The sequence below is a fragment of the Pelophylax lessonae genome (assembly GCF_965119305.1).
Source record: "Pelophylax lessonae genome assembly, chromosome: 8".
In the NCBI taxonomy this organism is placed as follows: domain Eukaryota; kingdom Metazoa; phylum Chordata; class Amphibia; order Anura; family Ranidae; genus Pelophylax; species Pelophylax lessonae.
Window position 1 is genome coordinate 4,619,000 of NC_138775.1, and position 16,012 is coordinate 4,635,011.

General features: G+C 42.5%; 1 pseudogene across 1 annotated transcript; it reads left to right on the plus strand.

Moving 5' to 3' along the window:
- Window positions 1–3,103: 3,103 nt before the first annotated feature.
- On the plus strand, window positions 3,104–7,895 carry LOC309561612 (olfactory receptor 1G1-like; annotated as a pseudogene). Its single transcript has 2 exons — window positions 3,104–3,604; window positions 7,510–7,895. The product of its transcript is annotated as an olfactory receptor 1G1-like (transcript).
- The last annotated feature ends 8,117 nt before the right edge of the window (window positions 7,896–16,012 follow it).

The following is a 16,012-nucleotide window of genomic DNA, read 5'->3' on the forward strand; positions in this document are numbered from 1 at the left end:
ATATGTCTGTTTCTTGTGAGAATTCAAGTTAAAGTGCACCAAACACCATTTTACATGAAATAAAGTGCATCTGCATACATCTTTTGACTTCTTGAAAACATTTGGTAATAATAGCCCCATTGTGAAAATACACCCATTAATTATATCCACATTTAAAGAGACAGCACCTTTTTTAAAAAAAAAAAACTCTAATCTTGTTCTCAGTGCACTGCATTATGTCCCCATCATACACATTGGCTGTGCAGTTGATTAGGAGCAAAAGAAAGGCGCGGTTAAGCAAAAAAGTCATTTTTGAAGGTTTGGCATGCTATAATTCTGGTTCTGGACATGCTACAGAGCTGAAACTTCACAGGTGCACCTTTTAGACCCCCGAACACTAAATCCAAAGAAATATATATATATTTTTTTTCAATAATTGGCTCTCTATCAAAAACGACAGTTTTTAAGAACTTTTTTTGCCTGATTCATAGTCCCTGGGGCATGACCCTGAACCCTAGGCACTTTTTAGGGGCATTTATTAGGTTTTAGGGCTTCAAAATTGTGTTTTTTGATTCCCGAAGTTTGGGTCCCATTGATTTCAATGGGGTCCGGGAATCCGAACCGAACTTTCAGGAAATTCGGGTGTTCTGGTCGAACCAAACTTTTCAAAAGTTTGATCGTCCCTAATAGCAAGCAGAGATGAGTTTTTCGAGCCAAAACCTTAGACACCCACGCATATTGCATGAAGCCCTAGCCTGGAGTGGTGCAGTACGTACGAAACATAAAATAAAGCAAAGTGCTTAAAACATACCTGTAATAATAATATAGGTATACATTTTAAGCACAGGTGTCAAACACAAGGCCCGTGGGCCGAATGCGCCCCCCCAGGCCATTTCATGTGGCCCTCGCACCTCTCCTGCAGCTGCGGTACCCCCCATGTCTTTGCCTCCACCTTGTCTCTGTAGTCGGCAGCAGAGAGGACAGAACTCTTTTGCTGGATCCTGCACTCCTCTGTGCAGCTGCAGAAAGGCTTGTCTTTGCCCACCCCTCCTTCTCAGCAGTCGCCAGCAGAGAGGAGGGCAGAACTCCTCCTACAGATCCTGTACCTCTCTGTGCAGCTGCAACACCACCTTGCCTCTTCCTCCCCTGGTCTCAGCATTCAGCAGACTCTGGAAGCTGACTTTAGCCCTCCTCTGGTTCTCCTCCAGACCCTGCAATTCTTCCCAGATCCACCCACATTTTCTTCCTGGCAGCAGCACAAGGTAAGGGGGTGCATTGTAATGTAAGGAAGGGTGCAAGACTCCTGACTTCTGATGGTAGCTGGGCTCTTGACATCTCATGTAAGGGGGCGTGGGGTGCTCTGGACATCCTACAGATATAACCGGCCCTTTGAGGGCAACCATAATGCTGATGCGGCCCGCGATGATATTGTGTTTGACACCCCTGATTTAAAGTATAAAAAGTCCCAGCATGAAGTTCAAGGAAGCCTATAGACACCTCAAATGTGCCCAAGAAAACAAACATACATTTAAGCCATCCACATTGTGACATGTGAGTATACAAAGCCTCTTACCAGAGCGTATTGACCCTAAACTTTTTTTAGTGCATTGACAGTGCCGCTGACGACGTCACTATATGATGAAACGCATAGGGCGGAGCTATGGGACATGTGATGTCATCACGCTAGGACGCCAAGGACCACAGTCATCTTATTGGTGATTTGTTTGGATATTTCAATTTGTTATATATTTAATTTAAGTGCATTTTAACCATTCTTAATAAACCTTTGAGGTTTTTTATAATACTGCACCATGAGGCTGTCATGTCTGCCTTTTTATGTGAGTGATATGTATGGAAGCTGGATATTTTTTTGGGTTCATGTGGAGTAAATGCTGGGATTGTAAGTGAACAGTTCAGATGAGCTTGTGGGGGATCGTTTCCTGTGTAAGCTGTGTAATCCTGGATTTATACTATTTGACCACTCCATGAGTTGAGGGTCAATACGCTCTGGTAAGAGGCTTTGTGTACTCACAGGTGATGGTGAGGATGGCTTATATTCATGTTTGTTTTCTTGGGCACATTATAGCCTTTCTTGATCTTTATGCTGGGACTTTTTATACTTTAAATTTCTTATGTTGATTATTATTATGTTTTAAGCACTTCATTTTATGTTGTTATTTATTTGAATTTGTTTGTCAACAAATTGTGTGAGCTGCTTTTCTACACTATTAGAGCCGGTTCACACTACCACGACCAGAAAGTCGTCCCGTGACTTGAAAAGATTTGTTTAGAGACTTGTTTAGAGACTTGGAAGAGACTTGGAAGAGACTTGTGCACTACTTTGAAGAGACAGACGACTTTGTCTGTGGGGAATGCCTGGCTAATCTATTTCTTCTTCCTGGAAAGTCTGATAACAAGTCGTGTCAATTAAGATAAGGAGGCGACTCCCATTGAAGTATATGGGACAGTCGGATCACAGGTCACCTCAAAGTAGTACAGGACCCTTTTCTGAAGTCGGAGCGACTTCAGTAGTGCCAATTAAGACGGCACTGATTGATTAACATTGCTTTTGTTATGTCAAGCGACTTGGGGCTACACAAGTCGCCTCACAAGCCGTGCTAGTGTGAATGGGCTCTCATCCAGATGCGGGTGCGTTTTGAATAATATTTGGAACTGTATGTATAGATGTTTGAGCTTTTGTTTTTTTTTTTAATAGTGTTTTAGGTCCCTCTGTCCACTAGACAAAAAAAGATATTATAAAATATTTGAAATTCAAATTTTAAAGACTGTTATAGAAAAAGGGGTTCCCAAGGTGTTATAAATTAAATCCTAAAAGACCTTTAATGAGACCTTCAGCTTTGTGTTCTTACAACACATAAACTCTCATTAGGGAATGCCAATATTTTATATAAGAATAAATTATTAGCTGGTACAAATGTACAGATGTAAACCTGAGTATATTGTGCGGACACACAATGAATGTTTTCCAATTAATAATTCCTCAGATCCATAATTGTATTACTGTATTATAGTGATAAATTTAAACAAAAAAAAGAATAATATGAGGAATATGACAGAGATTTCTTATTTCACTCTTGTGGGTTTATCAGACCATCCACTGACCATGAATGGACTTTTTGTGATTTTCCTTCTGATCTATCTGATGACTCTTATCACAAACCTTCTTATTTTTTTCTTGGTCCTCACTGACCACCATCTGCACAACCCAATGTATTTTTTTCTTGCCAACTTGGCATTCTAGACATGTCCTATTCATCAGTGACCGCACCAAGGATGCTCTATGATATGGTCACAAAAATCAGATCAATATCCATTCCTGCCTGTATAGCCCAAGTCTTTTCCTACCTCGTCTTTGCCTCCTCAGAAATTTTCTTGCTCTCAGCTATGTCCTACGACCGCTACATTGCCATCTGCTACCCCCTACATTACAAACGAATTATGTCTTGGAGGGTGTGTGCTCATATGGCCTCTCTGGTCTGGGTTGTAGGATGTTCAGTCTCTTTGGTTCATACTTTATTTTTGCTCAGGTTGTCCTTCTGCAGAACAACTCCCATCCACAACTTCTTTTGTGATCTTCCACACTTGATTCAAATTACATTAGATAGTAGGTACAATGCCCGGCGGGTGTGGAGATGCGACTCGGTGTACATCTTGTGATATGTATGCGTTCCTCGGTCATGCGATCGAGGGCGAATACAAATGCGCAAAATGTGAGCACGTTGCTTCCCTGGAAGCTCAGGTCCTGAATCTAGGGAAGCAGCTGGCAACACTGAGACGAATGTCCATACCGGAGGAGAGCCAGGATTGTACCAATCAGGTGCAGACAGGGGCCTGCACAGAGGTGGGCGGAGTATCGGAGGTGCAGGCATCAGAGCAGAGCAGAGGGGTGACAGTTAGGAGGGGTAGAAGGGGACAAGTCAAGGAGGCTGATCCTGGGCTGGAGCACCCCAATAGATACGCCCCGTTGTGTGATGTTGGGGAAACCAGTCAGGGACCAGCATTGCTGGAGCAGAGTGACGCCCCTAGCTGCCAGGGGACGAACTTCTCCAGTGAGGCCGGGAGAAAGGGAAAGGAAAGACAGGTGCTGGTGGTAGGGGACTCAATTATTAGAAGGGCAGACAGTGTAATCTGTGACATAGACCGTGTGCGCCGAACAGTCTGTTGTTTGCCGGGCGCTCGGGTTCGGCACATCGCGGATCGGGTGAACAGATTATTGGGTGGGGCTGGGGAAGACCCAGCTGTCATGGTACACGTGGGTACCAATGACATAGGCAGAGGAAGACGGAGAGTCCTAAACGATTTCAGGGACTTAGGCGCTAAGTTGAGGACTAGGACCTCCAAGGTAGTATTTTCCGAAATACTACCTGTACCTCGAGCCAACCAGAGAGGCAGCGGGAGATTAGGGAAGTTAACGAGTGGCTGAGGAGCTGGTGTAGTAAGGAGGGTTTCGGGTTCCTGGAGAACTGGGCCGACTTCTCAGTCGGTCACCGGCTCTTTGGTAGGGACGGATTGCACCTAAATGGGGTGGGTGCAGCCGTACTGGGTGAGAGGATGGCCAAAAAGTTAGAGGGGCTTTTAAACTAGGGAATGGGGGGGAGGGTACAGATGTAGAATTAGCCAGTGGAAAGCAAGTTTCAGAGGGCAGAAATGGGGGCATTAGCGGTAGGGTGTTCGGAGCCCCTATACCCAGGGTGGGTACGGGGAAAAATCAAGAGAGCAGCCTAAAAACATCAAAATTACGAGGCTTATATACCAATGCCAGAAGCCTGGCCAACAAGATGGGAGAGCTGGAGCTGCTGATGTTTGAGGAGGACTTCGATTTTGTGGGGATAACTGAGAGGTAAATATGAGGGATGATATTAATAATGGAGCTATGGACGAGGCAGAATCCCTATGGGTAGAGCTTCAAAGGAAAGGCACGGTGGGGAAGGTAATATTGGGCGTATGCTATAGGCCCCCAAACCAGAGGGAGGAGGGTGAGGTGGACCTCATGTTACAGATAGGATTGGCAGCAAGGATGGGAAATGTCATTATAATGGGGGACTTTAATTATCCTGATATAGACTGGGCAGAAGGAACCGCGCATTCAGCCAAGGCTCGGCAGTTCCTAAATGTTTTGCAGGACAATTTCATGGGTCAGATGGTGAATGCACCGACAAGAAACAATGCGGTACTTGACCTACTGATTACCAACAATACAGACCTGCTCACGGATATAGAAATACGGGACAACTTAGGGAACAGTGACCATAGGTCAATTGGTTTCAGTATTAATTACAGTAATAGGAAGCATAGGGGTAATATAAGAACACTGAATTTCAAAAGAGCCAATTTCCCTAAACTGCGCTCACTGCTAGAAAATATCAAATGGGATAGAACCCTGGGAACAAAGAACACGGAGGAAAAATGGGAGTGCTTCAAGAGCATACTTAACAAGGGGGTGGGCCAGTGCATTCCACTGGGAAATAAATTTAAAAGAGCAAAACTAAACCCTGGGTGGCTAAACTCCAACATAAAAATGTATATTAGAGCTAAAGAAAAGGCCTTCAAAAAATACAAGACTGAGGGGTCATTGGCAGCATTTAAGCATTACAAAGAGTGTAATAAGAAATGTAAAGATGAAATCAGGGCGGCTAAAATAGAACACGAGAGACATATAGCGGAGGAGAGTAAAAAGAACCCCAAGAAATTCTTTAAGTATATAAACAGTAAGAAAGCGAGGCCAGAACACATTGGCCCCATAAAAGATGATAAAGGAAAAATGGCCACTGAGGACAGAGAAAAGGCGGAAGTGTTAAATAATTTCTTTTCTTCAGTCTTCACAAAGGAATCGGGGGGCTACATGAACCCCGCTTGTAAGGCCGAACTAAATAATACACCTCAGGAAGTGCCGCCATGGCTAACAGAGGATAGACTTAGAGCTAAACTAGAGAAACTTAACATAAATAAATCCCCGGGACCGGATGGCTTGCACCCAAGGGTTCTGAATGAGCTCAGTCAGGTGATTGCCAGACCATTATTCTTGATCTTTAAGGATAGTTTACAGACAGGTATGGTGCCAGCTGATTGGAAAAAAGCCAACGTGGTACCAATATTTAAAAAGGGGCCGAGATATATCCCGGGTAACTATAGGCCGGTCAGCCTAACATCTGTAGTCTGCAAAATTTTGGAGGGGATGATAAGGGACCACATACAAGACTTTAGTAATGAAAACGGTATTATAAGTAGTAATCAGCATGGATTCATGAAAAATCGTTCATGCCAAACCAATCTATTAACCTTCTACGATGAAGTGAGCTGCCACTTAGATAAAGGTAAGCCTGTGGATGTGGTGTATCTGGACTTTGCAAAGGCCTTTGACACCGTTCCCCACAAACGCTTACTGTACAAACTAAGGAAGGTAGGTATGGACCATAAGGTGAGTACCTGGATAGAGAACTGGCTCCAGGGGAGAGTACAGAGGGTGGTGATTAATGGGGAGTACTCGGATTGGGCGGGTGTGGAAAGTGGGGTCCCCCAGGGTTCTGTCCTGGGACCAATCCTGTTTAATTTATTCATAAATGATCTAGAGGAGGGGATATCTAGTACAATCTCAGTATTTGCAGATGATACTAAATTAGGCATGCCAATATCTTCTATGCAGGATGTGGAAATCTTGCAAGCAGACCTGAACAAAATAACGGGGTGGGCAACTACATGGCAGATGAGATTTAATGTAGAAAAATGTAAAGTAATGCACTTGGGGGCCAGAAACCAGAAAGCAAGCTACTCACTAGGGGGGGAACCTCTGGGTGAGTCTAGGATGGAAAGGGACCTGGGGGTACTGGTAGACAACAGGCTTGGAAGTGGCATGCAATGCCAAGCCGCTGCAAGCAAAGCCAACAGAATACTGGGTTGTATAAAAAAGGGGATTCACTCCAGAAATAAAGAGATTATTCTTCCACTCTACAAGACTCTGGTCCGGCCACATCTGGAGTATGCTGTCCAGTTCTGGGCACCGGTCCTCAGGAAGGATGTGCTGGAACTGGAGAAAGTCCAGAGAAGGGCAACAAAAATAATTAGGGGAATGGAGGACATCGGCTATGAGGAAAGACTACAAGCACTGAACTTATTCTCTCTGGAGAAGAGACGCTTGAGGGGGGATATGATATCAATGTACAAATACTGTACTGGCGACCCGAGCATAAGGAACAAACTATTTAGAGTAAGGGAATACAATAAGACACGTGGCCACTCACTAAAACTAGAGGAAAGGCGGTTTAACCTTAAAGTGCGTAAGGGGTTCTTCACTGTAAGAGCGGTAAGGATGTGGAATTCTCTTCCGCAAGCAGTCATATCAGCGGGGAGCATTGATAGTTTCAAAAAACTATTGGATGGACACCTTAAAGACCACAACATACAGGGGTATACAATGTACGGTTAAAAGCAAACACACACACATAGGTTGAACTGGATGGACTTGTGTCTTTTTTCAGCCTCACTAAATATGTAACTATGTAACTATGTAACTATGTACTGACACCTTCATAAACATAGTGGCCATATTCCTAACAGGTGCTAGTCTAGGATTAGAAGTCGTTTTTTTTACCTTTCTTTCCTATGTCTATATATTCAGAACCATCCTCAGAATCCATAGCAAGACTGGAAAGAGGAAAGCATTCTCCAACTGCACCTCACACCTCACCGTGGTCTCCATCTTTTATGGCTCCTTAATATTTATTTATTTTGTTCCCTCCTCAAGCGATATGGTCAATTTAAACAAACTGTTTACAGTCATATCTGCCCTCATTAACCCATTGCTGAATCCTCTGATCTACAGCCTGAGGAACAAGGACCTTAGGGAGGCACTTATGAGGTCTTATTATCACTTAAGTTTAATCAGGGCATCATGCTGAAAACATCATTGTGAACTTTGACACTTTTTGTATTTCTGTGCCATTTTCAGTTGGCTAAAAATGTCAGTAATGTCCTTATAACATGTCAGGTGCTCCCGGCTTTATTGACCTTTATGGCCGGCACCAGCATAAGGTAGCTTAGGCAGAATTCAGCAAAATGCACCTTTGCCTGTTTAGACAAAAATCCTTACACCGGCCCTGCTTACCCTTGCCTGACCAGGGGGCATTGTAACCCAAAGACCAAATGTAACAGAGTCAGGATGCTTTGCTGTTCCTCAAAATGACAATTTTACCTAAATATAATTTTTTAACAAAGTTTTTGCATCTATAAGGCTTTTAACTGGCACAAAGCTTACAAATGAAAAACATTTGAAAAAAATAAATACATTGTAGCTTGAATAATGAATATGAATTTACTTATTGTCTTTTATAAAATATAAACATGTCAGGGGACCCATAGCTGTATTACACTTACATGACCAGGAGTCATTGTAAACCACAGACCAAATGTAGCAGTTTCAGTAACTGAAACTCAAACTGAAACCTCAAAAAAACTCTGACTTTTTTCTTTCCATAATTTTTTACATATGTTTTTATGCATCAATGTAGCCTTTAAGTGGCACAAAGTTTTTATGAATACCCAGCTCAGTTATTTTTTTAAAGCGTAAAAGCTGACAAATAAACAAAAATATGAAAAAACTTAATTTTTAGTTTGATTAACCACTTCTGGACCGGAAGGATTTGTCCCCTTAATGACCAGGCCATATTTTGCGATACGGCACTGCGTTACTTTAACGGACAATTGCGTGGTCATGCGATGCTGTACCCCAAAAAAATTGATTTCCTTTTTTTCCCCACAAACAGAGCTTTCTTTTGGTGGCATTTGATCCCCTGTGCAATTTTTATTTTTTGCGCTATAAACAAAAAAAGAGCGACAATTCTGAAAAAAAAAAAAAAAAAAACAATATTTTTCACATTCTGCTATATATATTCACAAAAAAAAAAAATATGAAAAATCAAAATTTTTTAACATTTTGGGCCAATTTGTTTACTGCTACATATTTTTGGTAAAAAAATCGCAACAAGCGTATTTTGATTTCGTAAGTGAGGGTTATAACCAAGTCCAGTTTTTTTGGGGGGGTTTTTTTGCCATCTGTGTCTCATTTGGGAGATTTACCTTCACTTCCTGTCCCATAGCCAAAACTGAAAATGAGAGAAAATTCCTGCAAGGTAAAGGAATCCATTGGGGCCTCCTAGTTCACCAGAGCTAGTGTCCCGATTGGAAGGTTTCCCCTCTAATAACCTTTTTGGGGAAAACCTAAAATGTGTGATTTTCTTTTAATTTCACTTTTGATGATAACAGTGACAATTAAAGAAGGTGACAACTGGAGGGGGTGAATCTTTCTTACAGTGGCACAGAAAGAAATAAAAACCCAACAGGTGTTCTAATCCCTCTCAAAAATTAAAATAAAGTTGTGCCTTAGTTTTATTTTGAGGATCAAGTTCTATAAATTTCACTTTTGATGATAACGATAAACAGGACAAAGAGAGAGAGTGCAAACTAGAGAGGGTGAATCTCGCTAATGGTGGCACAACAGCAATAGAAACGCAACAAGTGTTCTAATCTCTCTCCAGTCTGTCCAAAACTAAAATTATGTTTTGCCTTAGGTAAACATGATGAATAAAAAAAATATTAGACTGTGGCCCCGTTCACAGGCAACCAGGTCGCCTCACAGGTCGCCTTAGTGTGAACGGGGACTAAGTTGAATTATTTATAAACAGATATTTGTAGGCTAAAAATATTGGGTTATGCAAAGCAGTAAAAAATGAAGATACTCAAAATTACAAACAGGCCATCCATTAAAAAACTGTAAAAATTATATTATATTATATATATATTTATTATATATTTATATATATATTATATGTAAATAATTATGTAAAAATTATAAAGCCTATCAAGCCTCCATCTTTTATGGCTCCATACTTTGTATTTATTTGGTTCCTACTTCCAGCAACATGTTTACAGTCATATCTGCCCTCACTAACCCATTATTATATCCTCTGATATACAGCCTGAGGAACAAAGACCTTATGGAGGTACTTATGAGGTCTTGTTATTACCTAAAGTTAATCCAGGCATCATTCTGAAAATATAATTGCAAAATGTGGCACTTTTTGTATTTCTGTGCCATTTTCAGTTAACTGAAAATATCAGTAATGACCCTTATAAAATATAAATCTGCCAGGGGCTCATACTTGTACTTACTGTTGCATGACCAGGGATCATTGTAACCCACAGACCAAATGTAGCAGTTTCAGTATGCTTTTCTTGTCTTCAAAATTACCATTTTGCCTATCGTATTTTTATTTTTTTTTACAAAGATTTAATTGCATCTATAAAGCCTTTAATTGGCACAAACCTGATAAATTGAAAGATAAAATGTACTTTTAGTTTGAATAATGAGCAACATATTTTGCATAAAATAATATTATTCCCACTATTTTCACTAAATTGTTTTCTCCTTTTTATCCCAAGTACAGGGACCCCAAATATGTGTAAGTTTTTTATATTAGGAAAAAAAGGGGGTTGCAGGGACACACCCTGCTTGTACTGGACTTTAATGGCATCACATGAGACAAGGACAATTTTAATAAAATTATAATTTATTTTTATAATATTTTAAAATTCAAGTACACGAACAATACAAAAATATCAAAAAGTGTGCTTTTTTAAATGTTTTTATACTGCTCATGCACTTTATAATTTCTTGAATTTTAAAATATTGTAAATAAAAGTTATAATTTAATGACATTTATCTCATGTGATTCCATTAAATTCCAGTAGAAGCAGGGTGTGTTCCTGGAACCTTCTTTTTTCCTATTAGAATTTTGGATGTGGCATGGGTAGAAGTCTTCCTTTGTAGCTTTTTATATATTTATATGCCAAAGCTGTATGGTTATTGATAAGCAAGTCCAATATATTGTTTTTCGATGGATTGATGGGGGATCATTGACAGCACATTGCTTACAACATTAGAAAACATTTTTTTTATTAAATCATTTGGACTTTTTAGGTGTCAGACAAGGCTATCAGAAAATCTGTATGTAAAATTCTATTCTTAAAAACTAAAATAAAAGTTTTGCCTTTACTTCTATTTTGAGGATTAAGTAATCGGCAAACATGATGAATAAAAAATACTGTGTTGAATTATATATTACCAGATATTTCTAGGCTAAACATTTTGGTTTCTTTCAAAGCAGTGAAAAATGAAAATACTCCAAATTACAATCAGGTCATGCATTAAAAACTTTCACAGCCTTTCAAGTCAGACTTAAACTAAAATATAGCTCCAACATATTATAATAATTGAAATTATTATTCTATCTGTGGTGTGTGCAGGGATGTGTATCTGGAGTTTATATACGTACATGCGTCCTGACTTAGTATGTACAGTATAGCTATGGCCAGTATGTGGGGAGAAGGAGGGCATCCTTTTATTTTTTAATTAATTTAATTTAATGTTTTAATAAATTTAATTCATTTAATATACATAATATATTTAATTTGTTTAATACTGTATATTTTACTCTTTTTTTACCCTTTTACTTATTTTTTTACCAAATTACTGGACAGGTAAACATTTACAATAAAGAACATTATATTTATGGTGTCATTGACATAGATAACCAACATGCAAGGTACGGTAAGAACCAGATAAGATAAGATAAGATACATATGTTATTGTTATTGTCATTGTTACACATAGTAATTCCTATTGAAAAAAGATACAAGTCCATTTAGTTCAACCAATAGAAAACCTCCATATACAAAATCCTATACTCACAGTTAATCCAGAGGAAGGCAACCCCCCCCCCCCCCCCACATGAAGCATGGTCCAATTTGCTCCAGTGGAGGAAACAAAATCCATCCTGATCCCCCGAAGGCAATCGAATATTCCTTGGAACTACAACAATCCACAAAATATTAAATTAAATCAAAAAATTATACAAAACAGGGTAGAGGTGTGCACAACACAAACATTTGTTTTGTTTAGTTTTGGATTAATTTATAAGGTAATAATTTTGTTTTGTGATATTGATTATATTAGAATGTTTTTTTTTTTTTGGAGTTAATTTGGTATATTTTTTAATTTCCAAATTGATTCATAATTCAAATTTATTTGAAAATCAAATTTCCGAAGAAGAATATTTGCTCTATTCTATTCTATTCTGTTCTGTTCTGTTCTAGTCGATTCTATGTTATTCTTTTCTATTCTGTTTTGTTCTATTTTATTTTATTTGTTTATTTTCTATTCTATTCTTTTTTATGCTATCAAGCAGCCTAAGTAGGAATCGTCATCTTATTTCACTTTTATACTGTACTTTACTGTTTTTTTTTTGCAACATGTTTCCATTTGAAATTCAAATTAATATGTGAACTTAAATTCATTTTTCAATTTGAATTCATGTTCGAATTCAGATAATTTGTTTTGTTATTTTTTTCATTTTCGTTGAAATTCTTTACTATTGTGATTTGGAAATTTTGAAACATCCAAATCTTTGAATAACGAAAACTTCATCCAAATTTGGATTAGTAACAAAATGAATTGCACATGTCTAATAAAGGGGAAAGGAGACGGGTTTTGTATATCGTGTTTTGTATATCGGGTTTTGTATATTGTCCATCCTGAGACTAAACATAAGATTTCGCACCCACAGGCTATTCCCGATGAGTTTGCAACATTTTACAGCTCCCTGTATAACTTAAAGGATAACCAGTCAGAACCCCAACCCACCACCTAAGGTATCAAGACTTTCCTGGAATCTACTGTTTTGCCCTCTCTCTCAAAGTCTCAACTAGACGCCCTTAATTGCCCCTTCACTGTTGATGAAATTAGATCTAACATTGGTACGCTCCCTAACGGTAAATCACCTGGGCCGGACGGTCTTCCCAATGAGTTCTACAAACTTTTTTTTCCCGCATATAGGACCCACTCTCGCAGAAGTGTTAAATAAAGCTATGTCCGTGTCCGCTTTGCCCCTTGAAATGCTAGGGGCGCACATTGTAACGCTTCCTAAACCGGGCAAGGATCCGATCACTCCGGCGAATTTTCGCCCAATATCTTTATTGAACTCTGACGCGAAAATTTACGCTAGGATTCTCTCCAAACGCATACAACTTGTTCTACCACTGATGATAGGTAAAGATCAACTTGGCTTCACTCCGGGTAGGCAATCTTCGGATGCCACCAGGAGGATAATTAACATACTCTATGTAGCTCGATCCGCCAAAACACCCTCAGTGTTGTTGACTGTCAGGGATACCACATGCAGGCATCCAGCAAGGGTGATCAGATCAGTTGGCTGCACCAAGGAATCAGGACCAAGATGAATAAAGATGTAAATAAGTTTATTAAGCAAAATGACATACTCCAATACCAACACCAGTGACCATAAACAAGTAAACAAAATATAAATGATAACAGTACAAAACCCCAATAGAACCTAACAAACTATATATAAAAGGATGGAGCAAACAATAGCAGGACAGGACAGGGACAGGAGACAAGGAAAGCAGGGAGCCAGGTACAGGAAGCAGGGTACAGGGAACAGGATCAGAATACAGCATTCAGGATACAGGTTTCAGGATCAGACAGGGACACGGCTAGCAGAGAAAATACTGAAGCACTGAGCCTCAGTGAAGGGCGGGCTTATATTCCCTCAGCAGTCCTCCTCAGGTGCAGCTTAATTAAAAGAACAGTCCAGCTGCTGGGAGACACCCGCTGGTGGGCCCTGGAACTGCGCCCCTCAGTTCCAGGAACAACAGTGCCACCAGCAGGTGACCCACGTAATGACACAGATCCTGACAGTTCCCCCCCTTTAAGGAGCGGCCTCCGGACGCTCCATTGTGCTTCTACCCCGAAAGTCCAAAAAGGTCTCCCCTCCATGTCTGCGGGTCTTCTAGCACTCTCTAGGCCAAAGTCCTTTAACTTGCCGGAAGGCGTGCCACCAGAGTCCAGCAATTGATCATGCGCCCCACCACCAGGGTCTGGAAGCCGTCTTGGCACCCCACAGGTCAAGTTCCTGAAGAGGCGTAACATTAGGGATACACCTGCCCTCATTGCAACACATGTCCCAACACTGGGACTGAAGGCAAGCTGGACATCAAGCAGGGGAGCGCCAGCGGCATGCAGGATATCCGGCAGTGGCAAACCAGGCTGGGCAACAGACAGTGGCACATCAAACAGGGCGGCAGACCGTGGCTCAGCAGGCACTGGATCAGCAAACACTGGGTCAGCAGGCACCGGAACAGCAAGCACTGGGTCAGCGGGCACTGGAACAGCAAGCACTGGGTCAGCAGGCAAAGGATCAGCAGGCACAAGATCAGCAGGCACAGGATCAGCAGGCACAGGATCAGCAGGCACAGGATCAGCAGGCACAGTAGTGGTCACCAGAACAGCGGGCACGGGATCAGCTGGCACCGGATCAGCGGGCTGAGTAAGAGACACCGGATCAGCAGGCACCGGAACAGCAGGCACTGGGTCAGCGGGCACTGGGTCAGCAAGCACTGGGTCAGCAGACTGGGTAGTGGTCACCAGAACAGCGGGCACCAGAACAGCGGGCACTGCATCAGCAGGCTCAGTAGGAGGCACCGGATCAGCGGGCACTGGACCAGCAGGCATCAGAACAGCAGGCACTGGATCAGCAGGCTCAGTAGAAGGCACCGGATCAGTGGGCACTGGATCAGCAGGCTCAGTAGAAGGCACCAGATCAGCGGGCAATGTAACAGCAGGCACTGGATCAGCAGGCTCAGTAGGAGGCACCGGATCAGTGGGCACTGGAACAACAGGCATCAGAACAGCGGGCACTGGATCAGCAGGCTCAGTAGAAGGCACCGGATCAAAGGGCACTGGATCAGCAGGCTCAGTAGGAGGCACTGGATCAGCGGGCACCGGAATAGAAGGCACTGGATCAGCGGGCTCAGTAGGAGGCACCAGATCAGCGGGCACTGGAACAGCAGGCATCAGAACAGTGGGCACTGGATCAGCAGGCTCAGTAGGAGGCACCGGATCAGTGGGCACTGGATCAGCGGGCACTGGAACAACAGGCATCAGAACAGCGAGCACTGGATCAGCAGGCTCAGTAGGAGGCACCGTATCAGTGGGCACTGGATCAACAGGCTCATTAAGAGGCACCAGATCAGCGGGCACTGGATCAGCAGGCTCAGTCGGAGGCACCAGACAAGCGGGCACTGTAACAGCAGGCATCAGAACAGTGGGCACTGGATCAGCAGGCTCAGTAGGAGGCACCGGATCAGTGGGCACTGGAACAACAGGCATCAGAACAGCGGGCACTAGATCAGCAGGCTCAGTAGAAGGTACCGGATCAGTGGGCACTGGGTCAGCAGGCTCAGTAGGAGGCACTGGATCAGCGGGCACCGGAACAGCAGGCACTGGATCAGCGGGCTCAGTAGAAGGCACCAGATCAGCGGGCACTGGAACAGCAGGCATCAGAACAGTGGGCACTGGATCAGCAGGCTCAGTAGAAGGTACCGGATCAGTGGGCACTGGGTCAGCAGGCTCAGTAGGAGGCACTGGATCAGCGGGCACCGGAACAGCAGGCACTGGATCAGCGGGCTCAGTAGAAGGCACCAGATCAGCGGGCACTGGAACAGCAGGCATCAGAACAGTGGGCACTGGATCAGCAGGCTCAGTAGGAGGCACCAGATCAGTGGGCACTGGATCAGCAGGCACTGGAACAACAGGCATCAGAACAGCGAGCACTGGATCAGCAGGCTCAGTAGGAGGCACCGGATCAGTGGGCACTGGATCAACAGGCTCAGTTAGAGGCACCAGATCAGCGGGCACTGGATCAGCAGGCATCAGAACAGCAGGCACTTGACCAGCAGGCTCAGTAGGAGGCACCAGATCAGCGGGCACTGTAACAGCAGGCATCAGAACAGTGGGCACTGGATCAGCAGGCTCAGTAGGAGGCACCGGATCAGTGGGAACTGGATCAACAGGCTCAGTAGGAGGCACCAGATCAGCGGGCACTGGATCAGCAGGCTGGGTAACAGGTATAATTGTATGTGTTGGGAAAAATCTCCTTTTCTT